At 35.7% G+C, this 27,921-nt stretch overlaps 1 protein-coding gene and 1 long non-coding RNA gene across 2 annotated transcripts in view; one reads left to right on the top strand and one right to left on the bottom strand.

Annotated features, from left to right (window-relative positions):
• ERBB4 (erb-b2 receptor tyrosine kinase 4) overlaps positions 1-27,921 on the bottom strand; it is a 1,149,310-nt gene that overhangs the window by 647,990 nt on the left and 473,399 nt on the right. The gene's annotated exons all lie outside the window — the stretch shown is intronic.
• Positions 904-27,210, top strand: LOC125173516 (uncharacterized). Its single transcript, XR_007155060.1, has 4 exons — positions 904-995; positions 2,291-2,398; positions 3,131-3,372; positions 27,142-27,210. It is a non-coding gene; the product is annotated as an uncharacterized LOC125173516 (long non-coding RNA).

Below are 27,921 nucleotides of genomic sequence, written 5' to 3'. Positions count from 1 at the left end.
CATAGAGATCAGAAGTGTTAAGTACATTCACACTATTGTACAGCCAATCTCCAGAATGCTTTTTATTTTACACAACTGAAGCTCTGTACCGATTAAATGACAATCCCCATTCTTCCCTACCCTCAGCCCCTGGCAACAACCCATGGTACCTTCTGTCTGTATGGATTTGCTACTCTAAGCATATCATATAGGGGGATGACATGGTATTTGTGTTTTGTGATTGGCTTATTTCACTTAGCACAATGTCCTCAAGATTCATCCATGTTGTAGCACAGGTCAGAATTCTCTTCCTTTTTAAGGCTGAATAATATTTCCATGTATGTATATACTACATTTTGCTTATTCACTGGTCAAGGGACACTTATGTTGCTGTGACCTTTTCTCTATAGTGAGCAATGCTGCTATGTGAAATTTACTCTTTCAAGATCTAAAACCTAGTGTAGTAAGCAAAAATCTTAGATGGCCCCAAGATTCCCACCCCCTTGTGTATATGCCCTGCATAATCCTCCCTCCTTGAGTATAAAGGACTTTAATATGATGAGATATCACTCCATGCTTGTTACTTTATATGAAGGAATGGATTCTGAAGATGTAAGTAAAGGCCTTATCAATTGACTTTGACTTAATCAAAATGGAGATTGAACTGGGTAAGCTCACCCTAATTAAATGAGTCCTTAAAAGAGGATAGAATTAAAGCCAGAGAGAGATTTCATCCTTTTCTTAAAGAAGCAAATGATCATTTTGTGAATCTGTTATGGAGCTTTGTGACAAGAATCTAAAGGTGGACCCTTAAGGTTTGAGAGTTCTCAGCCAATAACATGCAAGAGAATGAAGACTTCAGTTCTACAACCACAAGGCATGGAATTCTGCCAACAACCAATGACTTGGAAGAGAACCCAGAGCCTGATATGAGAGTGCAATCCAGGCAGACACCTTGAGGTCTTTAGCAGAAGACTGAGCTAACCTGTACCCAGATTCATGACCAAACAGAAACTGTAAGATAATAAATTTGTTTTAAGTTGTAGTAATTGGTTATGTAGCAATAAAAATAAATAAATCTAGTTTTGGATTTGGGGTAGAAGTCTTTCTTCATTTCCATTATTTCTTAAACACAGACTACAAACCATAATTATGGCATCTCTGTTAAATTAAAGTCACCTTTGGGAACATCAAATATACAATGTATGACATATTTAAGGGATATTATTGTTTGTTCAACTTTTACTGACATAAAGATAATTGAATTTATACAGAGGTACTTCTGATTGTTTTTCAGATCTATTTTTTATGGTTTTGTTTCCCCTATTATTTTTTGTTATTATTGCTATTTGTATGCAAGTCTGATACTGGTATATTTATGTATCCTAGTATGTTTTGAATTAGGAAAGTAGAGAATCATGCTTACTTGTATTGTCTCTATATAGTTAGAACAGTGATATTTTAGATTTTTTTTCTGTGTATCTCTCAGTATTTGAAGTTATCAGAAAAATAGAGATGTGAGTTTAAAGGAGGAGAGAATATTATAAGAATATCGATTGACTGTTGATTTTTACCTTATTTTGAAAAGTTCTCTTCACTGAAAGCTCTCACTAGGCAAAATTGCTTTATAGGAAGTGATGCCTTTGTCTCAAATGGTTTTTGCCCCTCAGGTGACTCTAGTGAGTCAGAGAAACCTGTGTGGGCTTCACACATAATTATTGCACCTCACTTCACAAATCAGAACTATGGGATACGTTATCTACTACTTTCTAAGTCTACACTCCACATATAATTTACTGACCCATTAATAAAGCGTATGTGTTTTGATTTTTTTTTCCAGTAGTGGCAATTGAGTTAAAAGTTTGAGAAAACTTACAGATAAGAACAGTGAGAAATACAATACCAGAAGGGAGTAGGGGAGAAACATAAACCAGGGTCACTTTTTCAAGAAAAACAGGAGGAATTCTGATAACACATTCCTGCAAATATCAAGTTTCAAGTATTTAAATCTTTAAAACGTATTTTTCATGTTTTTACTCTGTTTTCCCCTACCCCCTCCTTTTTGTAGAGTGTGCTCTAATGTACTTTCTGAGCCAGGGCAGGTACCATTACCTGAATAACTTTGTGACTAAGTCAAGTTCTTAGGTCTGAAAACTTCCTAGCATAAAATCTAGACTTAGGGTATTTAAAGAGATTTTTGTATATATACCCACTTTCTAAATGCATACATCTTAATGCACATCTCTAATATAATCACTTTATTAGTTTACATTTCTTTGTAAGAAAATTTACTTTCTCCTCATGTTTGCAGACACGCCAGGTGATAAAAGGATGGAATGCTTTGACACTCCTCCCCATTTGCCATAGTCCTCCTGATTTGATTCTGGTTTTGCTCCTTCGGACTTAAATGAATTTTCTGGTACAGTACTGGGTAGAATAGCATTTGAAAAATAAAACAAAGGTAGAATGTTTAAAATGGTATTGACGAATCACTAAATTCTATACCTGGAACTAATATTATACTGTATATTAACTATCTGGAATTTAAACAAAAACTTAGAAAAATAAACAAATAAAATGACATTAATGCTCTTCTGTTGAAATTACTTCTAGAGGGGTGCCTGGGTGGCGCAGTCAGTTAAGCGTCCGACTTCAGCCAGGTCACGATCTCGCGGTCCGCGAGTTCGAGCCCCGCATCAGGCTCTGGGCTGATGGCTCAGAGCCTGGAGCCTGTTTCCGATTCTGTGTCTCCCTCTCTCTCTGCCCCTCCCTCGTTCATGCTCTGTCTCTCTCTGTCTCAAAAATAAATAAAAAACGTTGAAAAAAAAATTAAAAAAAAAAAGAAATTACTTCTAGAGTAAATAATTAAGTGGGAACTAATCTCACCAAATTCCACTGTAAAATTAAGTATTACTCTCTGTTATCTGAGCTAGTATGGAAAATAAATGGACTGCAATTGTGATGAGGGTGATTTCTCATTCACTTTTGGCTCTTTTTTTAAATTTTCTTTTGCTCTGATAACTAAGAACCCTGTAGTTGTTTTCTGTTTTTTTAAATATTAGATCCTTAAATAAAGCAGGCAAAAATAATCCACTACTACCACTCCCAAGCCACCTCCAAATAATGGGAATTTCTGTCTTATTTGCAACAGAAGGTACATCTGCAAGCTTCTGTAACAGACAACCAGGAAATGTAAAGGAATAGCAGCCTCTCTGTACAAACCAATATTGTAACTGGAATAGCAATCCGTCTTCCAGGGAACAAAGGCACTGCCACAAGGAGTCCAAGTGTTTGCTCTTTGCCAACATTCCCCCAAATCTACAGACATTTTTAGAAAGAATGCCTACACCTCCTATTCAGAAAGTAAAAACGAGATCGGCTAAGCTTTGAAAGGTAATATTTGGGTTGTGTCAGAGCCTAGCATTCTATTTCTTTGCTCTGCTTCTGAATTCGCATTGACATACAAATCATTTCATTTCTTTAAGTATTTTAAGGTAATTTATTTGAATTACTTTTTAAGTAATTTATTTAGGTGCTCTAGGTATTAAACATGTAAAATAACTTTAGATGTAAGGATTAAAAGTGAGGCATGAGGCCAAATTGTTATCAACCGAGTTTTCTTTAAATAGAGTGAATCACATAGTATTCACAAAAGCTTTTATTTTTTTAACGCTCCTACATATACATTTAAATAATATTTTCAACAATTTTCATAGTGTACTTAAAACTGAGGTTACTTTCATCTTTTGCATGATATAATTTCCTATAGCAGCTCAAGTGAGAAAGCTTCTGAATTCCTCTATTGAAAACAAAAATACCCTCTTACAGTAATCATGGAAGCATGAGGGTTAGTATATAACACTCAACCTAAAGAAAATTTAAAAACAAAACAACCACATCTTAAACTGTAATATGATCACCTTCCTTTTACTTCTTCCTTATTCCTTCTCTATGATCTTCTATTTCTTTTACTCGCTATTTCCTATTTATTTGCAAGGTGAAGTTTTATATTAATCTAAATTTTAAGACTTTTTCAAAAAAATGTTTAATGTTTATTTATTTTTGAGAGAAAGAGACAGAGCATGAGCGCGGGAGGGGCAGAGAGAGAAGGAGACACAGAATCCAAAGCAGGCTCCAGGCTCCGAGCTGTCAGCACAGAGCTGGACTGGGGCGGGGGCGTGAACTCATGAACCACGAGACCATGACCTGAGACAAAGTTGGACTCATGAACCACGAGACCATGACCTGAGACAAAGTTGGACACTTAACCAACTGAGCCACCCAGGTGCCCCCTAAATTTTAAGACATCTTAAATACTATTACCCATTGTGGTTATTATAATCATAATATCCTTATTGTTATATATATTTAACCATTTCTAAAATACCATGATGTTTGAGTACTACAAAACAACACATAGCTACAATATATGAATTTGGGCCAGAGTCAGACCGAGGGTCACATTCTAACCTTAGCACTTGCAAAATTTGTGGCTTCAGTTTTCTTACATATACAATAGGGATAATACCTAACAGGATTGTAGTGAATGTTTAAATGTTTCCTCCAACTTAGCTTTTCTAAAACTGAACATATCATTTCCCTTTCCAAACTTGTACCTCCCCCAAAATGCCTATTTTTAGTAAGGGGCAAAAACATTACATTTTCAAAGAAGATTAAATTATGGCCGGGGCGCCTGAGTGGCTCAGTCGGTTGGGTGTCTGACTTTGGTTCAGGTCTGATCTCACCGTTTTTGAGTTCGAGCCCCACATTGGGCACTGCGCTGACAGCTCAGAGCCTGGAGCCTGCTTCAGATTCTGTGTCTGCCTCTCTCTCTGACCCTCCCCGCTGCTCACACTCTGTCTCTCTCTCTCAAAAATAAACATTAAAAAATTAAAAAAAAAAGACTAAATTATGATCAATTCCCACTGGCCCAATTTAAACATCCAGTCACCAGGTCTGATAATGTTCATTCTGATAATATCTCAAAAGATACTCTTCCCCACCCCCACTGAGGCCTCCCCAGTCCAGGCCAGGAATTTCACACAAACTGCTCTTTACCCTCTTAACTGGTCTTGCTGCCTCTCACCTTGCTCCTCGCATATCCATTCTCCAGTCTGAAGCTATAGTAATTAAAAAACAAAAACAAAAACAAAAACAAACACAAAAAACTATGTGTCATGTCACTTCCCAGCTTATAAACCTTCAGAGACTTCCCTTTGCTCTTGGGATGAAAACAAGCTCCTTAAATGGCTCATTGGGCACCCTATGACTGTCCCTGCTTCCTCCTCCTCTCACCTCTTGCATTCTTTGTCTCATAGTTAATTCCCTTACTCCTCAAGTTATAGCTCAGGTCTATTCTTTGCCTGGAAGACTCACTTCTCTTCCTGGCTAAATCGTACTCATGTTCAGGTTGCAAGTATCACTTATTCAACAGGCGTTTTACAATACCAAGTGTAGCCTAAAATTAACATTGCATTCTGAATGAAGACTCCTCAAATTACAATTAAAAACTCACTTTCCCCCGATAGAGTATAGAGGTGGACAGGAGGGAAGCTGGGAGAAAATAGGCTGGGGCGGAAGAAAATGGGAATTTTGAGACATGATGTCTATAGAACAAGCCATACAGTAACCTCCCTCTCCTTCTTTCACATCAAGTAAGGTAGGTTTACACTGTGCTGTGGCAAAGAGTTTATTATATGATCCATGTAACTGGATGGAAGAGAAAAAGATAGTATAACCCCCATGCAAGCAATTAATAGGGTAGGAACAGGATAACTGCTTTTGTGGTGGGAATACTCTGCCTTCTTTGATCTGTGTCTGAAAAAAGGATCTAAGAATTACTATTTTTTTCATTCAAAAATACTTATTTTTTAAACCTCTTATTTTGGGATAATTTAGATTCACATCCAGTTGTAAGAAAACAGGAATCTTTATTACAGCATAAGGGACAATGAGAAATTGCATATTTTTAAGGGATACAAACTTGATGATTTAATATACATATGCATTGTAAAGTAATCACCAAATCAAGCTAATATATACATCATCATAGTTACTGTGTGTGTGTTTGTATGTGTGTGGTGAGAACACAGGCATAGTCTTTCAGCAAATTTTAAGTATACAGTGTAGTACTTCAGTACCTTAACTACAATTAAGTTGTACATCAGATCTCTTGTATGTTACATCTTTTGTTAGATAAATACAACATATTCACCTTGCATAACTAAAACTTGCACTCCATGACCAACAACTCCTCATTCCCCCCTCCTTCTATCTCCTGGCAACCACCGTTCTACTTTCTGGTTCTATGGTAACATTTTCCCTGGGTCAGATATGGGCCATACAGGATAGAAAGAAGAGGTCCAGAGCAATTTCAAGTCCTGTTTCAGAGGAAAACTTGGGAGGGAGAAGGATTCTCATGCAGGAGACTGGATGGAGTGAGTCATCATCAAAACAGGTTGGAAGGACTAAATAACCCAAGGACTGAGAAGAATCCTGAGCAGCAAGCAAGTTTCCATTGGAAAGGAATCTAGTGATATGAATATTGAAGAATTCAGGATAGAGGGCTTCTGCTGGCAGGCCTCAGGCTATCCCCAAGGAAGAAACTTAAGAGCTTCCACTTTTCCTTCTTCCATCTCAAATGGCAGTTCTAGAGGGGCTAAAGCTGTAGCAAGCAAGCTGTTGAGGCAGAGCTCCTAAGAAAAAGAGCTCTTGTACTCCCTTTCTAGATGACAGTGGGATGGCAATGGTGTCCTTAGCTGGCAGAGGGAGGGGCGAATTTTACCTCTGAATGAAGACTAAAGTATTAATGAGTATCTTGGAATAGATGCTATCAATTGAGATAGTCACTTAATGGTGACTGTGGAATTGCATATCTCAGAGTAAGCAGAAAAGTCCTGGTTACCCTCCCCAAGTCCCACCCAGGGCCAGTAGACAATGCTACCAAATAAATGTTAAACAGACGAAGAGAAACAACACATGTGTTTTCTTTAGGCCATCTTTTGTGCTTTTTAGCATTCTTTATACTTCAATAACCATTTTAATATCCATCACACCATCCCTAAAATTAGTCATTGTAGAGACAATTTTGTGAGGAGTGGGGGTTGATATGGGTGGAAACCATGAGGTGGACCTATGAAATGGTCCCTGAATACCACATTAGATTGTTTCCTTTAGACAGTTAAAAAGAATCCCATCTGCCAAAATTACGTATACATACTTTGTTTTAGATGTGCTCATTATGAGGCATAATCAGAATCTATTCTAAGTGTTTTTATGCTACAAATTTTGATTTTCTTATAAGAACAGTATAAAAGACATAATCTGCTTTTTCTCAAACACCTATATGTACATTAATTGAGTAGGATGTAGAAAAGACTGCTTTTCTACACATCCATATTTACATGTCAATAAATTTAAAAGTGAGACTAAAGGTGCTAGTTTAAATGGACTCTTAATTCTGCTAACAGTAGTCTCCTTCTAGATTTCCCTTCTTTCTCCTGGTCTTCTCAATTTTTTAAGAAAGAAAACTCAGTATCTCAGATGGAGTCAACTGTCCAGTATAACTGTAGGAGTCCGAGGTTAGGTAGATAAAAAGATTAAATGAAATATTATAAGGGGACCCTGGCTTTGGAACAGACTGTTCAGTGTATGATATGGTCCATAGGCAAGTTAGTTAACTATTAGAAGTGTCAGTGTCCTCGTATGTAAAACAGGATTATATCATCGATCTCACAGAGTTATTGTGAGGATTAAATGAGATAAAATATATAAATTATTTAGAACAATGCCTAACAAAATGGAAGTGATCACATGCATACAGAGGATACCTACTTAATATGCCCCTGATACACTATTTTAAGCAAAAATGGAACTTTGTTTATTTTTTCCATCCAAACGAGGAAGCTCGCTACGACATAATAATTTATTCCTATTGAACTTTAAAAAAGAGCAAAAACATTAGTGTAGGGATGATGTTTTCTACTAGAACCAAAGCAAATGATTTAGAATAACAAAATAAATTTTAATAAATTATTAGTAACATGGAAATAAACTCATGAATTTAAAAGTGTGTGTGTGTGTGTGTGTGTGTGTGTGTGTGTTATCTGAAATATTTGAGGTACAAATGGTATATTCAATAAATAATTCTGGGACAACTGGTTAGCCATTTGAGGAAAAATCAAGATTCCTATGTCACTTGTTAAACAAAGAAACATTTCGGATGTTAAAATATAGTATATAAAAAGAGGAAACATTTAAATACAAGAAAAAATGTAGATGCATATTTTTATAGTCCAGAGATTTTATCACCATTTAAAGCATGATATTAAACCCACAATCACAGAGGGAAAATTATAAAATTGAGAACATAATAATTAAAAATTCATAATGGGAAAACAAACAAAATTAAAACAAAACCCCACTAAAATCAATGAACTAAAACTTTTAAAAGCCATAAATAGGCTAAACACAGAAACAAACAAACAAAAAAAGAGTATACACATGACTGTTGCAAAAACACAGGAGCTAGGGATTAATTCAGAAAGTATTGTTAGTTGTGACTCAATTACAATTTGGCAGAGGATTCCATCTATCTGTACCACTGCTTTGAATAGGGCGTAAATGGCCTTCCTCGGGAGTAGTGGCTGTTAAGGAACATTAAAGATAGAGGTGACTTTAGAGATTATCCTGGTTTACTGTCTGCATTTACAGACAAGATAACTAAGACTTGATGAAATTAAATCACTATTAACAAAGATATGTACAAGACTAGTAAGAACAGGTTAAAACAAAACAAAACAAAACAAAACAAAACAAAATCCCTCCCTCTTTATTTGGAGAACAAGGAGGGCAAAGAAATCTTTGCTGAGGAGGGGGCACTCCAGGCTCAACTCAGAAGGATGAGTATTAATTCCTCTAAATCACAGGGGGATTCCAGGCAAAAACATAAACCAAAAACAAAAACAACAAACATCCTATACAAATGCCTGAGGCACAATACAGAAAGGGAAGTCCAGCATATTGTAAGGCATTAGGCACAACTGAAGTTCACAGAGTATTAATGGTGTTAAATGAAGTTTCAAATGTGTGTCACATGCTAAATAAATATGTGTGTGCCATGCTAAATAATTTTAATCCTATTTATGGTTGATGCAGAAAACTTTTACAATAATGCGCTAATGTTATGAGGCTAGCGTTTTAAAAAGGAAACTTAGGGGTGCCTTGGTGGCTCAGTCAGTTAAGTGTCCTACTCTTTTTTTTTTTTAATGTTCATTTATTTTTGAGAGAGAGAGAGAGAGCACAAGCAGGGAAGCAGGGGAAGGGCACAGAGAGAGGGACAGCGGGACAGAGGATATCAAGTGGGCTCTGTGCTGACAGCAGACAGCCCAATGTGAGGCTCAAACTTATGAACCATGAGATCATAACCTGAGCCTAAGTCAGACACTTAACGGACTGAGCTGCCCAGGTGCTGTTAAGCATCCTACTCTTGATTTCAGCCCAGGTCATGATCTCACTGTTTGTGGGATCAAGCCCTACATTGGACCCTGTGTGCTGACAGCAAGGAAACTGCTTGGAATTCTCTCTCTTTCTCTCTCTGCCCCCTTCCCCACTCATGCTGCATGTACTCTCCCTCTCTCTCTCTCAAAATAAATAAGTAAATGAACTTTAAAAAGTAATCTTAGTGGCCGCTCAAAGGATGGAGAAGAGGAAAGAGTTTAGAGATTAAAAAAAAAAATCTTTCCTTCAAGATTCTGCTGAAATATTCTAGTAGACTTTTTGGGTCCCATGTTGGAACCCATGTCTTCCTTCCCACTGTCCTCTTTGCACTTTGTGTAGGTCTTATTTTTATGCATTTATTATACTGACACATATGAATTTCCAATTCCCTAAATAAACTTAGATTCCCCAGAAGGGATATGCTTACAACCATTCTACCAAAAACAAAACAAAACAAAACAAAACTCTACGTAACCAGTATTAAAAATATCAGTTAAACTACACATAAGACTAATTTCTGTATGGATTTCAAAAGGAATAATTCCCATATCCTAAAGGGAAGAGAGAAGAAGAAATAGCACAAGCAAAGGCACTGAGACAGAAGAAGGTGGAAGAAGAGGTAAAGGAGGGGGAGATAAGGGTGGAGGAGGAGGAGAAAACAAAAAGAAAAAAAATACTATAACCTTAATAATAAATATCCTGTTAATATTGAAATTTCCCTGATTTTTGCTGTTTTTGTGATTGGTTGTTAATAGTTTGTTTGATTTCAGATACAAAGTTATATAAGCATTGTGATTGCCTGATGTGTCTAACTCTTTTTTAAACTATAGGCTTCCCTACATAGTATCTTTTTTTAATTTTCTTTCAATTTGTCCTATGTTCTTTCGCTGACATGATAGAAGCCAGTTCACTTAATCCTCTAGATGATATTACTAATTCCCCCTTCTAGACAAACCCCTAAAAAGTAGTTCCTCATCAGGACTTTAGAGACAAGTATTTATTTACTTAGTATCTGCAAAGAGATATGTTAAGACAGATCCTCTCTGGAAAGTACTTTGCACTAGTGACTACCTCTTATAAGAAGAAAATTATGTAAATTTGATAAATGAATATTTTTTAAATGAAGTTTACTTATTTATTTTGAGAGAGAGAACATGAGCAGGGGAGGAGCAGAGAGAGGGAGACAGAATCCCAATGCAGAGCCTGACGCAGGGCTGGATCTCACAACTGTGAGAAATCATGACCTGAGCCAAAACCAAGAATCAGCTGCTTCATGGACTGAGCCATCCAGGCGCCCCATAAATATTTTAAAAGTAGTGTCTGAGCACTGAGGAGTTAATTTCACTACTAACATTTTCCTTTATAAGCTAAGGAATTCCAGTTTATGTATCTAAATCTTTGAATATAGTAGAGGAAACCATATAAAATTGCCTATAAAAAAGAGCAATTTTGCTTGCTAAACCTAATGGAAATGAAAATGATTTTACTTTTCCACAATTTAGTCAAATAAATATTATTTATAATTATCTAATATATGTGATATGCCATATTTCAATGCATTAATCAAGCAGATTTATAAACATCTAGATTAACATCCAGATTCCTTTTCAAAGACAGATTACTGTTTTATTTTCTATATAATTCTCTGATTCAGTGTCAAATTTGTTCTTAAAAAGCAACTGGATATATTTGGCAAGATGTGAGAAAGGGAGAGGAAGTGGAAACTGAAAATGTCTATAATGACTTCAACAGATTACATATCATTAGGATCCCTCTGGGATGTCAAGGTCAAAATAAGTGAAGGTGTTCACTGCTCATCAGTGGAAGTCAGGGAGCAGAGTGTAGTCACTTTCTAAGAACTATTATCCAACCCCATAGAACCAGGATTAATTTACAGAATTTAATGCTTAGTTGAAATAAAAATGTGCTTGTTCTCAGTGAATTGAGGATGAAGGTACATATAACAATCGTAGGTCTGAACTGGAATTATTTAATAAGCAGTCTGGTTGGAAGCAATTGGTCTCCAAGGAATGTTAGGCAATTTTCCCTCAATTTGAGTTTAACATCACGCCAGAAAAAGAACTCTAATGACTAGTTACAAAGTGACTGCTGAACAGACTTCTCTCTACCTTAACAAAAGGCAAAAAAGAATATTCGAGATGAAAGTAGCCACTATTACTCATTTGATTAGGTCTTAAAAGGCTCTTACTCTGGATGTGGAGTAACAGGAACAAATTTGAAGCCCTTTGGCTGGCTCTGGCGTCAGCCCTAAAATCTTCCAAAAAGTATATTATAGATGAAGAGGGGTTTTGCGGAAGCACAATAACTTGGTGGCTTTCCACAGCCACTTAACAAACCTCAGCCTCACAGCCTTACGTAGGAGAAAACAAAAATGGTCTTGCTTTAACAGGGAGGACAACTGGTAAATAAAGGGGGAAAAGTATTCATGTGATTCTGTAGAAGATCAGACATACATATATGGATCTCAGATTTCCAGCAAAAATATCATAACCCCAGCAATGTGCTGTCTGACAATCTTAATGTATGCACTGGGAAGAAGGTACTGCCCTTGATCCAGGAAGGAAGTTACTCCAATGAAGACACAAAGGCCCTTTAATAATTTCTGATTTTGCTACAAAAGGCCATATTTCATTCTTTCTCATTGCCAAGTAGTATTCCTGTGGATCCTGAGAAACTTAACAGAAGACTGTGGGGGAGGGGAAGGAAAAAAAAAAGTTATAGAGGGAGAGAGCCAAACCATAAGAGACTCTTAAAAACTGAGAATAAACTGAGGGTTGATGGAGGGTGGGAGGCAGGGGAGGGTGGGTGATGGGCATTGAGGAGGGCACCTGTTGGGATGAGCACTGGGTGTTGTATGGAAACCAATTTGGCAATAAATTTCATATTGGAAAAAATAATTTCTGATTTTGATCACAATAGTCTCGCTGTCATTACAGTAATCATGGAGCAAAAAAATGAATATGTGAATGCATCGATGCATCAAAAAGTTTTTGAGAAGCATATTTGATCCATTCTTAGCATTACTGGCTTTGGCTGTACTCTACTTCATTTCCAAGAGGGTACAAAGGTGAAATACAGCCAAGTGTCATCTTGCCTTTGGCATTCTGTATCAAAGGAAAAAACACCGGTCTGGTATTCAGAAATTAATGTCATAATTTCATTTCTGTGACTACTGAGAAGTCATTGAAACTCTCCATGATGCAGTTTCAAGAATTAGAGTAAATCAATATTATCAAAAGCTACAGAAATGCCAAGAAAAATGAGGCCCAAGCAACCATGCAATTCTTTTGCACTGTAAGCTCACATTTGAGAGATTAGCAGCAAGATGGTAGCTAGGAATGAAGTCTAATTGTATGGATTTAAGAATGTAGGCAGTGAGGGGCCCCTGGTTGGTTCAGTTAGTTAAGTGTCCAACATCGATGGCTCAGGTCACGATCTTGTGTTTGGTGAGTTCGAGCCCCACATTGGGTTCGGTGCTGACAGCTCAGAGCCTGGAGCCTACTTAAGGTTCTGTGTCTCCCTCTCTCCCTGCCCCTGCCCCACTCACATTCTGTCTCTCTCAAATATAAATAAACAGTAAACAAAAAAAAATTAAAGAATGTAGGCAGTGAAAATCCAGAACTATCAAAGATACCCACCTGAATCTTAGACTCATTGCAGAGTTGAATGGAGACTTAGGATCATCTAGTTGATCAACTGAATTTTACAGGTAAAGAAAGTAAAGACACAAAGGTTAAATGGGTTTTCCAAGGTCAAAAGCTTCTGAGAGGCAGAGCTGGGATTAATTCCAGGTTTCCTAATTCCAATCAAACATTTTGACTACTATATAATAGTGAATAATTAGAAATGGCAGGAAAAGGATAATTGCAGTAGATGGAGTTAAAATTTCATTAATTACATCATTTTCTAAAAGTTCCATATAATCTTGAAAAATTAAGAATAAGACGAGTTCTGAGATACTACAATTTGCTATGGAGTCCTTAACTTCTGTCCAACAGGAGCTATCACCCAGTATGTCATTCTTCACTAAAATGAATGAATCATGTTGCAACCAACTGCCAAAACAAGAGTTTTTAACTTACTATTGCATGAGTTGGCAAACAAGACAAATTTTTAAATAATTTTTTAATGTTTATTTATTTTTGAGAGACAGAGAGACAGGGCATGAGCAGGGGAGGGGCAGGGAGAGAAGGGACACAGAATCTGAAGCAGGCTCCAAGCTCTGAGCTGTCAGCACAGAGCCCAGCGTAGAGCTCGAACCCACAAACCGCAAGATCATGACCTGAGCCAGAATCAGATGCTTAACTGACTGAGCCAACCAGGTGCCCCAAACAAAACCAATTTTGAGTGAAAAATAAAAATGTTGAAAAATTACTCCACAATCCTCTAGGAGGTGAGACTTTGCAAATGATGGAGTAAGGAGTTCAGGAAAACAACAATATAACTGGTGAAAATCATTAAAACATACCATCATTTAGAATATATGGATACTCTCCTGTGGGCACAGAGCAAATGGAGAGACATTTATATAAGAAAATCTACCATATCTCTATAAGAACAGAAAGTGCCTATGGAATTTGAGCCATGTCCAGCTTCACCACCTGCACCCCAGCGCTCTGTGTTATGGAAGCTCTGACAAAAGCATGCTCAGCTCCTGTTCTTCCAGCTTCCAGCCTGGGGCTACAATTTTACCTGAGGAGGGACAGACTATGACATTATCATCTTCTCACCTCACTCTATCCCAAGTTGCAGAGGCTCTGTTTCAGACAGTTATAGACAAGAGGACCAAGTCTTTTTCCCTCACCGAGGTCCTCAATGATATAGCAGACGTTCTACTCCAAGTACAGGAGACCAAGAATACTGGGGCCTAACCACCCTCCCGCCCAGGACAGGGTTTCATGTCAGGGAGGGCAAAGCAAGACTAGGGTTTGATAGTCTCCTTTCATTTGCCCACTCAGGGTAGAGTGTCACTCCTAGAAAAGCAGATCCCCATCTCTAGCTCCTGTGCAGTGGTACAGGGATTCTGCAAAGAGAACTTTAGGATAAAGAGCTTTGCAAGTCTGCCTTTGTAAGGAGAGTGGAGAACTCCATGCCTAAGGAAGATTGGTAGGTCTGACGTAAGCAATACAGAAGAACATCCAGAAGTTTAGAAGACTGAGGAGGAGTAGATACAGCCAACAAGAATCCTCTCAGGGTCATGGGGAAAAAACCATAATTCAACAATAATAGTTGGGAAAGTTAATTCTCCACTTACAGTGGTGGATAAAACAACTAGACAGAAGATTAACAAGGAAATACAGAACATGAACAACACTTAAAACAACTAAATTTACACATCTACATTCCACACAACAGCAGAATACACCTTTTCCTCGTGTGGATAGAGCATTCTCTAGGATAAATCACACATAAGCCTCAATAAATTTAATAGGATTAAAAACATCCAAAGTGGGTTTTCTGACCAGAATGGAATGAACTTAGTGATCGATGATAGAAGGAAATCTGAGAAATTCACAAATATGTGTAAATTAATAAAATACTCAAATAACCAATGGGTCAAAAAAGAAGAAATCACCAATGAAATCAGAAAGTATATCAATATGAATAAAAACAAAAACACAAAAGATAAAAACTTAAGAGATTTAACCGAAGCAGAGTTCAGCACGTATAGTAAGAAAGAAAGATTTCAAATCAATAGCCTAACCTTCCACCTAAACTAGAAAAAACAAAACAACAACAAAAACAAAAACAAAAAACCACTAAACCCACAGCAAGCATGAGGAAGGAACAAATAAAGTGTAAATAAATAAAATAAAGAATAAAACAGTAGGAAAATCAACAAAACCAAAAGTTGATTCTTTGATTAGAATAGCAGAATTGATGGCACAAAAACGGACACTCAGATAAATGGAACAGAAGAGAGAACCCAGAAATGGACCCACAAACATATGGCCAACTAATCTTTGACAAAGCAGGAAAGAATATCCAGTAGAATAAAGACAGTCTCATCAGCAAGTGGTGCTGGGAAACCTGGACAGTGACATGTAGAAGAATGAACCTGGACCACTTTCTTACTCCATACACAAAAATAAACTCAAAAATGGATGAAAGACCTAAATGTAAGACAGGAAACCATCAAAATCCTTGAGGAGAAAGCAGGCAAAAACCTCTTTGACCCTAGCCACAGCATCTTCCTACTCAACACGTCACTGGCAGCAAGGGAAACAAAAGCAAAAATGAACTATTGGGACATCATCAAAATAAAAACTTTTGCACAGTGAAGGAAGCAATCAGCAAAACTAAAAGACAATCAACAGAATGGGAGAAGATATTTGCAAACGACATATCAGATAAAAGGTTAGTATCCAAAATCTATAAAGAACTTATCAAACTCAACACCCAAAAAACACAAATAATCCAGTGAAGAAATGGACAAAAGACATGAATGGACATTTCTCCAAAGAAGACATCCAGATGGCCAACCAACACATAAAAAAATGCTCAACAAATTTCATCATCAGGGAAATACAAATCAAAACCACAAGGAGATACACCTCCCACCTGTCAGAATGGCTAACATTAACAACTCAGGCAACAACAAATGTTGGCGACGATGTGGAGAAATAGGATCTCTTTTGCACCACTCGTGGGAATGCCAACTGGTGCAGCCACTTTGGAAAACAGTCTGAAGGTTCCTCAAAAAATTAAAAACAACTACCCTACAACCCAGCAATTGCACTACTAGGTATTTATCCAAAGGATACAGGTGTGCTGTTTCAAAGGGACACATGCATCCCAATATTTATAGCAGCACTATCAACAATAGGCAAAGTATGGAAAGAGCCCAAATGTCCATCCATGGATGAATGGATAAAGAAGATGGAGTATTACTCAGCAATCAAAAAGAATGAAATCTTGCTATTTGCAACTACATAGATAGAACTAGAGGGTATTATGCTAAGTGAAATTAGTCAGTCAGAGAAAGACAAATATCCTATGACTTTGCTCATATGAAGCCTTTAAGATACAAAACCGATGAACATAAGGGAAGGGAGGCAAAAATAACATAAAAACAGGGAGGGGGACAAAACATAAGAGACTCAAATATGGAGAACAAACAGAGGGTTACTGGAGGGGTTGTGGGAGGGGGGATAGGCTAAATGGGTAAGGGGCATTAAGGAATCTACTCCTAAAATCATTGTTACACTATATGATAACTTGAATGTAAATTAAAAAAAATAATAAGTTAAAAAAATAAAATCATATTTCATATCTATCAAAAAAATAGCAGAATTGATAAACCTTTAGCTAGACTGTCCAAGATAAAAATGAGGATACTCAAAATACCACAATCAGAAAGAATGAATACCATTACTAATCTTATAGGAATACAAATTAACTAAGAGGATTATATAAAGAACTAACTATATAATCAGAGTAAGATAACTTAGATAATAAAAAGTCCTAGAAAGACTCAAATTACTAGAACCAACTCATGAAAAAATACAAATTCTGAATAGACATATAACAAAGGATTAAGTAATTTAAAAAATCTCCCACAAAGGAAAATCCAGACCCAGCTGGCTTCACTGGTAAATTGTACCAAATATTCATGGAAGAACTAGTACCAATAAGCTTTCCAAAATATAAATAAAGTAGGATCACTTCCCAGTTATTCTTTGAGGCCAATGTTAACCAAATGAAATATCACAAGAAAAAACAAAAAAGAACAAACAGGTAAAAACCAGTGCAATATCCCTTATGTGTATAGATGCAAAAGTCCTTAACAAAATATTAGCAAGCCATACCCAGCAATCTATAAATAGAATTATTCACCATGACCAAATGTGATTGGTCCCAGAAATACAAGGTTGGTTTAACATCCAAAAGTCAACTAATGTAATAAATCATATTAATAAAGGATTAAAAACATATAATTAATTGATATAGAAAAAGCATTTGACAAAATCCAACACTCTGTTATGATAAAAAATGCTAAACAACTATGATTACAATTGGGCTAACTCAATCTGAAAAGGAAATCTTTGAAAAATCCACAGCAAATTATACTTAATGATGAAAAACTGAATGATTCCCTCTACAATCAGAATTATGTCAAACATGTCCACTCTTGCCACGTCAATTAAATATTGTACTAGAACTATTGTACTAGAACTAAGGTTCTAGTCAGTGCAATTAGGTATTTTTTAAAGCATTCATTCATACTAGAAATGAAGAAGAAAACTATCTCCATTTGCAGATGATATGATCTTACATGCAAACAATCCTACATAATACGCACACATGCACATATACAACTATTGGAACTAAAGAAGTTGGCACGATATCAAGATACAATATACCAAAACAATTGTATTTCTTTCACAAACAATACAAAATCCAAGAATGAAACTAAGACAATAATTCCATTCATAATAGCATCAAAAAGAATTACTTAGGAATACATTTTTAAAAGGAAGCTCAGGACTTCTAAACTGAAAATTACACTACAATATATTGTTGAAAAAATGAAGAGCTAAATAAATGAAAGAAAAAAAAACTCATGTTCTTGAACTGGAAGACTAATTGGTAAGATGGCAGTACTTCTCAAATCGATCTATAGACACAGTATAATCCCTATCAAAATTCCAGGTTGCTTTCTTGTAAAACTGACAAGCTGCTATTAAGATTCATATAGAAACTCAAGGGACCCAGAATAGTCAGAACAATCTTTAAAAAGAGCAAAGTTGGAAGACTCAAGATTCACAACTTGCCAAAAAGCTATAGTAAGTAAAACAGTGTGGGACTGACATAATATAATAGACATTTAGATCGATGGAACAGAATTGAGAATCCAGAAATAAACCCATGCACTATGGTTAACTGATTTTTGATGAGGGTGCTAAGACAGTTCAATGGGAAAAGAACAGTCTTTCTAACAAACAGTGCAGGGATAAATGTGTATTTACATGCAAAAAAAATGAAGCTAGACCCTACTTCACAATATCCAAACAAACAAACAAAACATCTCAAAATGGATCAAAGACATATATGTAAGAGTTCAAATTATAAAACACTTAGAAGAAAACATAGGAGTTAATCAATAAACTCTGCACCTTGGACATGTCATTTACCTTAACTTCTCTGAATGACATTAAAGAGCTATTGGCCAAGACCCACTAGATATATTTTCTTTGGGAATCTGTAACTTTACAATGTTGATTGTATCTTGGCACATATAAAGGCAGTTGAAATATAAAAATATTTGTTGAATAAAGATCTCCATGAATTGATCCATACCTATATTTCTAAGCTACCACTAATTTTTGCATGGATGTGAAACAACTTCAATTAAAGCAAACAGAAGAACTTAAAAAGAAAAAAAAAGCCTGAAACACAGTTTAAATCAATATTCATTGATTTCTGGGACACTAAATTCAAAGTGCAATAAAGAGAGAAGTTCCTAAAAGAAGTGGCCCTATAGACACTAATCAAAGAGATAATACATTTACAAGGTAATGCAGTCTCAAGTTCTTTAGGAACATTTGCATAATAAGGTAGTAGAAGCTTCATGAATGCAATGTTTGAGTACAAAAGACAATAATCTTCCATCACTGTTCAAATCATTAAAAGCTATAAACTGCTGCATTGAAGTATGTAGTTTTAGATAACGTTCAATCAAAATATTTATTCATGAGAAAGCATACCTTAACAATAGACACACAAAATATGTCATTTTTCTTGCTTTTTGTCATTAAAGCAATTTGCTGTTGTTATAAGGTTATTATGATGAAACATAACACATTTGAAGTAATTGTGACATTGGCTAAATATTCTTTCCCCAAATGATTCATAGTTGGAAAGGCACATCTACTTTTCTAGAGTGGGTAAGTCATTTCACTTTGTTGAGTATGTGAGTTCCATTTGTTGGAGTATGTTAGTGAAGACAATAGACAGCTATTGAATGCTATCCATGACAGTTGCTCTTTGTCTATTGTTATATTTAATTGCCCCAATAACATTACAAAGTTGATACTGATACTCTAGCTTTATAGAAGAGGAAACTGAGAAGTGAGTGAATTGAATACCCTGTCCATGTCACACAGCTAGCAGAATAGGAAGGCTTAGATACAAATTAGTTCTGACTCCAAATTTTGCTCTGTTCATTGCATTTTTCTAGATAGTAACTTCCAAATGTTTGCATTCAGGCCAAAGGACAATAAGTGAGTATAGAAGTTGCAGCCCCAATCAAATTTTGTTGAATGTGACAGACAACATTGTCCTCACCTGAGATTAAGAGGATTTTTTTTCAGGGGGTAGGGGTGCCTGGGTGGCTCAGTTGGATAAGTGTCTGACTTTGGCTCAAGTCATGATTTCATGGTTCATGAGTTTGAGCCTTATATTGGGCTCTGTGCTGACAGCTCAGAGCCTGGAGCCTGCTTCAGATTCTGTGCCTCCTTCTCTCTCTCCCCACTCATGCTCTGTCTCTCCCTCTCTCTCAAAAAATGAATAAACATTAAAAAAATCTTTAAACTAAAAGAGGATATTATTACCCCTACTTTTGCAATTCTTGTCTTAGGGGAATATTGTGTTATTTCTTTGAAACAGTCCAAGTCACCAGACTCTAGCTATCACGGTGGCAAGGCAGTGATAGGAAGCGTAGCAGAATGATAATTCTCCATATTGAAATGCCTAAATTCACAATTTCTCAAAACTTAATCTTTCTGAATCCACAGTGTATTGTCCCTCTGACAGCTCCATCTGTTACGACATAGAGTAGACCTCTGAGTGTAGAAGGGACAAACAGGACAATTCTTCTGGAATGAGTTCCCTGGAGAAAGATGCATGCTTACCAAAGCAAGCAAGAGGGCTTGACAGCAAGAATTCATTCCCATTATTAGAATATTGCAGATTGTTTTAGATGTGCTAGACAAATCTTATTATAACAAAATGCAGAGCTTTACGTGAACTCGCACCGCTACTTAGGATTAGACCCCATTCCTAGCTTTTGCTGCTGTGCCTAATTGGTCATTTTAGTTCCTCCACTGAAGGGATGTTTAAGTGGTTACTAAGTGTCAAGCCTGGGCTAGGCACCTGAGATCCAAAGGTGAGAAAAAAGAAAGCCTCTATTGTTGTGAAGCCTGAATTTATTAGGGGGGCATAGGGTTTCATCAAACAATTAAACAAACAAGTATATATTTAGAAGTTGAATCAGTGCTAAGAAGATGTATACCTATGTCTGTATAGTGCTTAGCAGGTACCTAGATACTTTGTCAAATACCACCTTAATAAAAATTCACAACAATCTAGGCAGGTAACAATTACCTGTATTTTACAAGGTGACTAATACTCACAGAATCCAAGGGCGTTAGAATTCAAGAGATGTTTTAGAGTCCATTTGATCTTGTTTTTCAAGTTCAGATTCTCTCAGTTAGACATTGATTTCGTGGTTCTGTGGAGGAACTTGTATTTATTTGTCTGCAGCTTACAGGCGATTCTAAAGGGGTGCTGGGTTCTAATATTTGGTCCTAGCACGGCCATCCACCGAGTGCTTTAGACTCCTCTTCTTTCACCAAATAATCTTCAAAACCTTGTTTAAAACTTACTAGTCACGAGGTACTGCCAATTTCTAGAGGCATTCCAGAACATCTCAGGACCATGTTAACTCGTCCAAGTTCACAGCTAAACTACAAAAGTAACATTCAAACCCAAGTCTTAGTTTTCATTAGAGGGCTCTTTTCACCATTATACATCTTTTCGTCTCTTTACACATAATGAAAAATGAGCATAAACAAGTTAAGATTTTTTTTCTGAAAATTAAAGCACATAGAATACTAAAGTGTTATGCCTTAGAAAATTTTTGTGGAGGATTTTTAAAAGAAGTATTAATTAATGGCTTTAGTTAATCCAATTTTCATTCAAGACAAGCTATATTTATTTTGTAAAAATGCTTTAATTCGTATAGGCTATCGAGGGTTTCATGTACTAACTATCTTAAGACATTAAATATAATACTTAATATATGTATTCTAATGGTATGGTATAACTTGGATGAAAACCAGAATAAAATTATATAATCATTGAATTAATTCTATATTAACATTCTTATTAAATAACCTTAAGAATTTCTCATAACGACTGGGGTATCTAAAAGGAACTGTACACTAGACTTATCTCTGTGGGTAGTATATTTCATTTTGGGTGGTATTTCTCAGAGCCAAAGGGTCAGAAAAAAATAAAAGCAAAAAATCTCATGTAACTTTACATATGCATAGAAAAAGACAAGGAATTGAGTTCTCTACTCTGTATTTATTTTGTAAAATTTTCTTTTAGGTTTATTTATTTTTGAGACAGAGCACCAGCAGGGGAGGGGCAGAGAGAGAGGGAGACACAGAATCTGAAACAGGCTTCAGGCTCTGAGCTGTCAGCAGAGAGCTTGATGCGGGGCACAAACCCATGAACTGCGAGATCATGACCTGGGCTGAAGTCTGATGCTTAATTGGTTGACTGAGTCACCTAGGTGCTCCACATTCTCTACTCTTTAAACAGTTACATAGTTTATAAATTTCTTGATGTAGAGAAATATATTACTTTTTGTTTATATATTATTCATCAGAGTTAAATGAATTGAAAGAAATTATTGAAATAGCAGTCATGGGGCATACTAAGAAGACATTTTCAATGTAATTTCATATACTTTTGAATTTTAATGCCAAGATTATATGTGAATGTTCTCTTCAAAATGGAAAAGAACACAAATAAATTTGTTATGGCTAAAAACTAAAGTTTCAGACATTCTGATGTCCTCTACTGTTATATTTATGATAACCATATCAATTTAGAATCTAGTTGCGAGGAATATGTCTTCATTTGCTCATGATTTTAACCAGAGAGCTTTAATTTATTCTATTAAAATATTTAAGCAAAATAAGAATTTAGAATAACTAAACAACCAAGAAAACAAACACTAAAAGAATGAAAATTTTTATATTCACATCAATTGGTATATTAATGATGAATCTATTATCTAATTTAATTAAGACATTTAAAAATATTTCTGAAGGGCTGTATCTAATTAGTCCATATTAACCTAATTAAATCATAATTTATATTTGAATTAAAAACATTTTAAAATATTCTATATTTCAGACTTTTAATTACTTCAACTTTTTAGATAATCCATTAATTATTTACTTGATAAGTGTCTTCCATGTAAAAAGGAAAGCGTTAGATCATAAAAGAAATAAAAATGAATAAGACAGATGCTTTGCCCTATTTGATTTTACTGCATGATAAAGGAAACTGAATCAATTCAATTTGAAGCAACAGTATTATTAAGTGCCTATTTTAAGCAATAACTAAACTAGGCTAGACATCAAAAAATGAATAAACCAGAATTTCCTGCCCATGAGATACCCTGTAGCTTAGTGAGGGAGACAGAAAGGTAAACAAATAATTAGAATACAGTATGAGGGGCGCCTGAGTGGCTCAGTTGGTTGAGTGTCTGACTTCAGCTCAGGTCATGATCTCACAGTCAGTGGGTTCGAGCCCCACGTCGGGCTCTGTGCTGACAGCTTGGAGCCTGCTTCAGATTCTGTGTCTCCCTCTCTCTCTACCCCTCCCCTGCTTAAGCTCTGTTTCTCTCTGACTCAAAAATAAATATAAACATTAAAAAAACGAATACAGGGGGCGCCTGGGTAGCTCAGTCAATTAAGTGTCCGACTTCGGCTAAGGTCATGACCTCATGGTCTGTGAGTTCGAGCCCCATGTCAGGCTCTGTGCTAACAGCTCAGAGCCTGGAGTCTGTTTTGGATTCTCTGTCTCCCTCTCTCTCTGACCCTCCCCCGTTCATGCTCTGTCTCTCTCTGTCTCAAAAATAAATAAATGTTAACAAAATTAAAAAAAAAAGAATAAAGTATGATAGGTGATCTAGTTGAAATATATATATTTTGGGGGCACCTGGGTGCCTCAGTAGGTTAAACGCCTGACTTGATTTTGGCTCAGGTCATAATATCAAGGTTTATGAATTTGAGCCCCAGGTTGGGCTGTGCACCGACAGCGTGAAGCATGCTTGGGATTCTGTCTCCCTCTCTCTCTGCCCCTTCCTCATTTGCTCTCTTTTTCTCAAAATAAATAAAAATAAAACTCTAAAAATTTAAAAACAGAAATATATATATTTTCAAATGAAGTCAAAGTGTAAGGAGAAACTAAACGTCTTGAGAGAAATAAGATAGTTCATAGACTGGTGAAGTATAAGGGAGCAGTGAGGTCAAGAACCAGATTATTTTGGTAAAAGCGATCTCTATGTGCAAAGTCACAGAACACAAATTGCTCATTGAAGAATGGCTTGTGGAAAACAGTTTGCATCTAAGAAATAAGATTAACATTCACACTTCAAAATGTTCATTCATCAAAAGACAGCTTTAAAGACTGAAAATGCAAGCCACAGACAAGGAAACAGTTGTAATACATGTAACCTGTAAAGGCTTGTAGGCAAAGCATTTAAATTAGTTTTATAGTTTAATAAGGAAAAGAGGATCAATCCAATTAAAAATAGTCAAGAGTCCTAAATGAACATGTCGAAAAATAGGATATCCAAATGGCCATTTAATATATGAAAATGTGTGCAACCTAATAAAAATCAGAGAAATGAAAAATAAAATCACAATGAGATACATACCTAATATTATCTACAATTAAAATGATCTACAGGGGCCCCTTGGCTCAGTTGGTTAAGCATCTGAGTTTGGCTCAGGTCATGATATCGAGGTTCATGAGTTCAAGCCCTGTGTCACACTCTGTGCTGACAGCTCAGAGCCTGGAGCCTGCTTCAGATTCTGTGTCTCCCTCTCTCTCTCTCTGCCCCTCCCCTGTTTGCACTCTGTTTCTCTCAAAAATAAATACACATTAAAAGAAAAAAAAAAGAAAAGAAATTATCTACAATAGCAAGTTAGCAAAGATATGCTTATGCCTATAAGTATGTATCAGTACTATCAAATTGAGTAAAACTGTCATTGTCTACCAAAGTTTAGCTTATGCATACTCTAGGATCCAGTAATTCAACTCTTAGATACATACTTAACAAGACATAAACATCACAAGATATGTACAGAAATGGTGATAGCCCTGTTATAACAGACAACATTTGGAAACAATGCACATGTTCATCCACAGTAGAAATAAGTGTAACAATACTCTACAGCATTAAATTCTTTATTTTTAAACCAAGGTTTCATAAAAAAACATGAATAGAAATCATAATAAAAACAGCAAATAAGGCTCACATGAAGAATACATGCAATATGATTCCATTTACATAAATGTCAACAACAGACAAAATTAAACTACAATGTTATAAGTCAAGGTAGTTATTTTGGAAAGGAAATAGGACAGCGATTGGGAATGGCATTCAGGGGACATATAGAAAGCAATGTTAAACTTCTTGACAGGTACTGGGGGTTAAGGGAGTGTCCACTTTTTTGTAATTCATGAATTGTACATTTTTACTTAGTATGTATTTCTGTATATTTCTTATATTTCATACTTATTTATAAAAGGAAGAATAATACTTCAGACTTGTCTTTCCCATACAAATTCTCATCTTTCAATAATGACATTTTTTATTTCTGAAAATATTAATGTGCTGAGCAATTTCTGCTTTTAACTTGGAATGAAGCTATTATTCTGTTGGCACTCAGCAATTACTAAATTATAAAATTAAAATGGCAATAACTCAATCATTGCACTCTTGACTAAGGATAAAGTAAGACATAGTCTACCAAGAGAGAAAGGACTGTAATTCCAAGAGAAGTTGAAGATTCCCTCAACAATTAGAGAAAATCATATTACAGGAAAATAGCATTATCAATTATTTAAAAGTTAATTATTTGAAAATGTATTGCAAATATACTACACTTTTCATCTCAGATACAGACCTGGGACCTCATTTTGATGAAGTGAATTTCCTGTTTGTCTCAGGAGCTCTTTAACCTCACTTTTTGTTTTGATGCTGTACTTTCTCTATAGTTTCATAAATTTTACATGAACAGGAGCTTAGTGACATATGATTGATAAAATCAGCCCTGAATTCAGTTCTTTTCAATTTTGTATGTCACTTACTTGCGAATAATGCAATACACATTTCAATATGATTAAGTTGTAATTGATTTTACACTTGTTTTAATTTTTAAGTTTATTTATTTGTTATGACAGAGAGAGAGAGAGAGAGAGAGAGAGAGAGAGATACCAGAGGAGGAGCATTAAGAAGCAGAGAGAGAATCCCAAGCAGGATCTGCACAGTCAACACAGAGCCTGACGTGAGGCTTGAACTCACAAACTCATGAACTGTGAGATCAGGACCTGAGCTGAAACCAAGATCGGGTGCTTAACCAAATGAGCCACCCAAGTGCCCCAAGCTATAATTTAGTTTAAATGTAGTGTTTAAACCTACTAGCAATTCCACATTTCTTCATTAGTACTGCAGCACTGAAAGCAAACTTATAACAGTACGATATTCCTATAGGTCTCTCTGAACATGAGAATTCTATAGCATTTCACAAGCCATAGATCCCTGGGCTTGTATTTTAGTTGCTTCCTCTCAACCATTCTGAAATCACCGTTCTCTGTATGTTTTTCCTGGCTATCTTCTTGCACCTCTCTTACCAAACTGTTTCTTTTCTTTGAATGTTTCATGCTCCCTGATGCTCAGGGAACTTCATGATTCCATTCAGACACAGTTTTTCCTCTTTTGGACTTTTATTCTGCTTCCTGGGTATTTTGGTGGTGGTGTATTTTTTCCTAGATCTTATATTTTTCCACATCTCTTAATAAGTGATAACAATAACAATATTGCAACAATAAATCATTAATATTTATTGAGTGTTTCTATACACTAGGTACTATTTGATTCTACAGATTATATATATACATATATATATGATTATATATGTGTATATATACATATGCATGTGTATGACTATATATATATGATATATATTATGTTATATATGTGTATGTTACATATAAGCATATATGTTGCATTTATAATTTTATGCATCTGTAATAATTACATTTAATGAATGTTTCCTATATCCCAGCCAGAATTCTAAGTATTTTATTTTTTAACAATACCATATTTTAATTTAAATTTTAGTTAATGTACAGTGCAATATTGATTTCAGAAGTGGAATTCAGTGATTCATCACTTACATACAACACTCAGTTCTCATCACGATAATTGCTCTCCTTAATACCCATCACCTATCTAGCCCATCCTCCACCTACCTTCCTTTATCAACCCTCAGGTTGTTCTCTATCATTAAGAATCTCTTGTGGTTTGTTGCCCTTTCTTGTCTTTTCCTTCTCCTCCCCATATGTTCATCTGTTTTATTTCTTAAATTCCACATATGAATGAAATCATATGATATTTGTCTTTCTCTGTCTTATTTTACTCAGCATAATACTCTCTAGGTCCATTCACGTCATTGCAAATGGAAGATTTCATTTTTTTAGATGGCTGAGTAATATTCCATTGTATATTTATACCATATCTTCTTTCTAAATATTTTGCGTGTATTAATATCTTAGCATTCATACAATGTCAATATGGTAAGGGCTAACTAACTCTCTCTGTCATTTTTTCAGGTGAGGAACTCAAGGCCTGGAGAGTTTAAATACTTTGCAGAAACTCCCACAGCTTGCAGGCTACCAAGGGAAGATTCAAATCCACATGGGTTGATTCTAAACCTCAAGTTCAAAAATAAATAAACAAACAAACAAAGAAACCTCAAGTTCCTAGGTTCCTACTCTTGTCATTTTAATGGGAGATATAAATTTATTCATTCTAAGGACATCCTATAATTTAGTTAGAAAAAGGTAGATTTCCTGATACTTCAGTAAGGAGGAAATAAATCCTCTAGCAAAAATTAGATACCAGAGTTGCATCTGCTGTAACAAACTGGCAGCCAAACTCCACAACTAAAATAAATAAATAAATAAAAGTAAAATAAAATAAACCTCAATGCATTATAGCTGACTGAGGTTATAATTTTATATTACCAAAAAATAAGATTAAATCTATAATTCTCTAATAGCACAAAAGTATTTTCCTCCATTGGCCTTGGTTCTACTGGCATAAACTATATCCAGTCCTGACCAGGTGTGTGTGTGTGTGTGTGTGTGTGTGTGTGTGTGTGTGTATGTGTGTGTGTGTGTGTGTGTGTGTGTGATTCTGTGTATGTGAGTGTGTTGTATGCTATCTTTCAAAATGGAGACAGCTATGAGTATCTTAAATGAAACAGTGCAGATCATTCTCTATTATTGAACAAAAAAAAGCTTAAATGAATATTTACACAGATTAATCATAAAAGTAATAATACAAGAAAAAAATTACTCAACTAAAAAACCTTTGGGAAGAAGAAAGAT

Source organism: Prionailurus viverrinus, chromosome C1 (genome assembly GCF_022837055.1).
Source record: "Prionailurus viverrinus isolate Anna chromosome C1, UM_Priviv_1.0, whole genome shotgun sequence".
Taxonomy (NCBI): Eukaryota; Metazoa; Chordata; class Mammalia; order Carnivora; family Felidae; genus Prionailurus; species Prionailurus viverrinus.
This window is presented reverse-complemented; position numbering and strand designations above follow the sequence as displayed.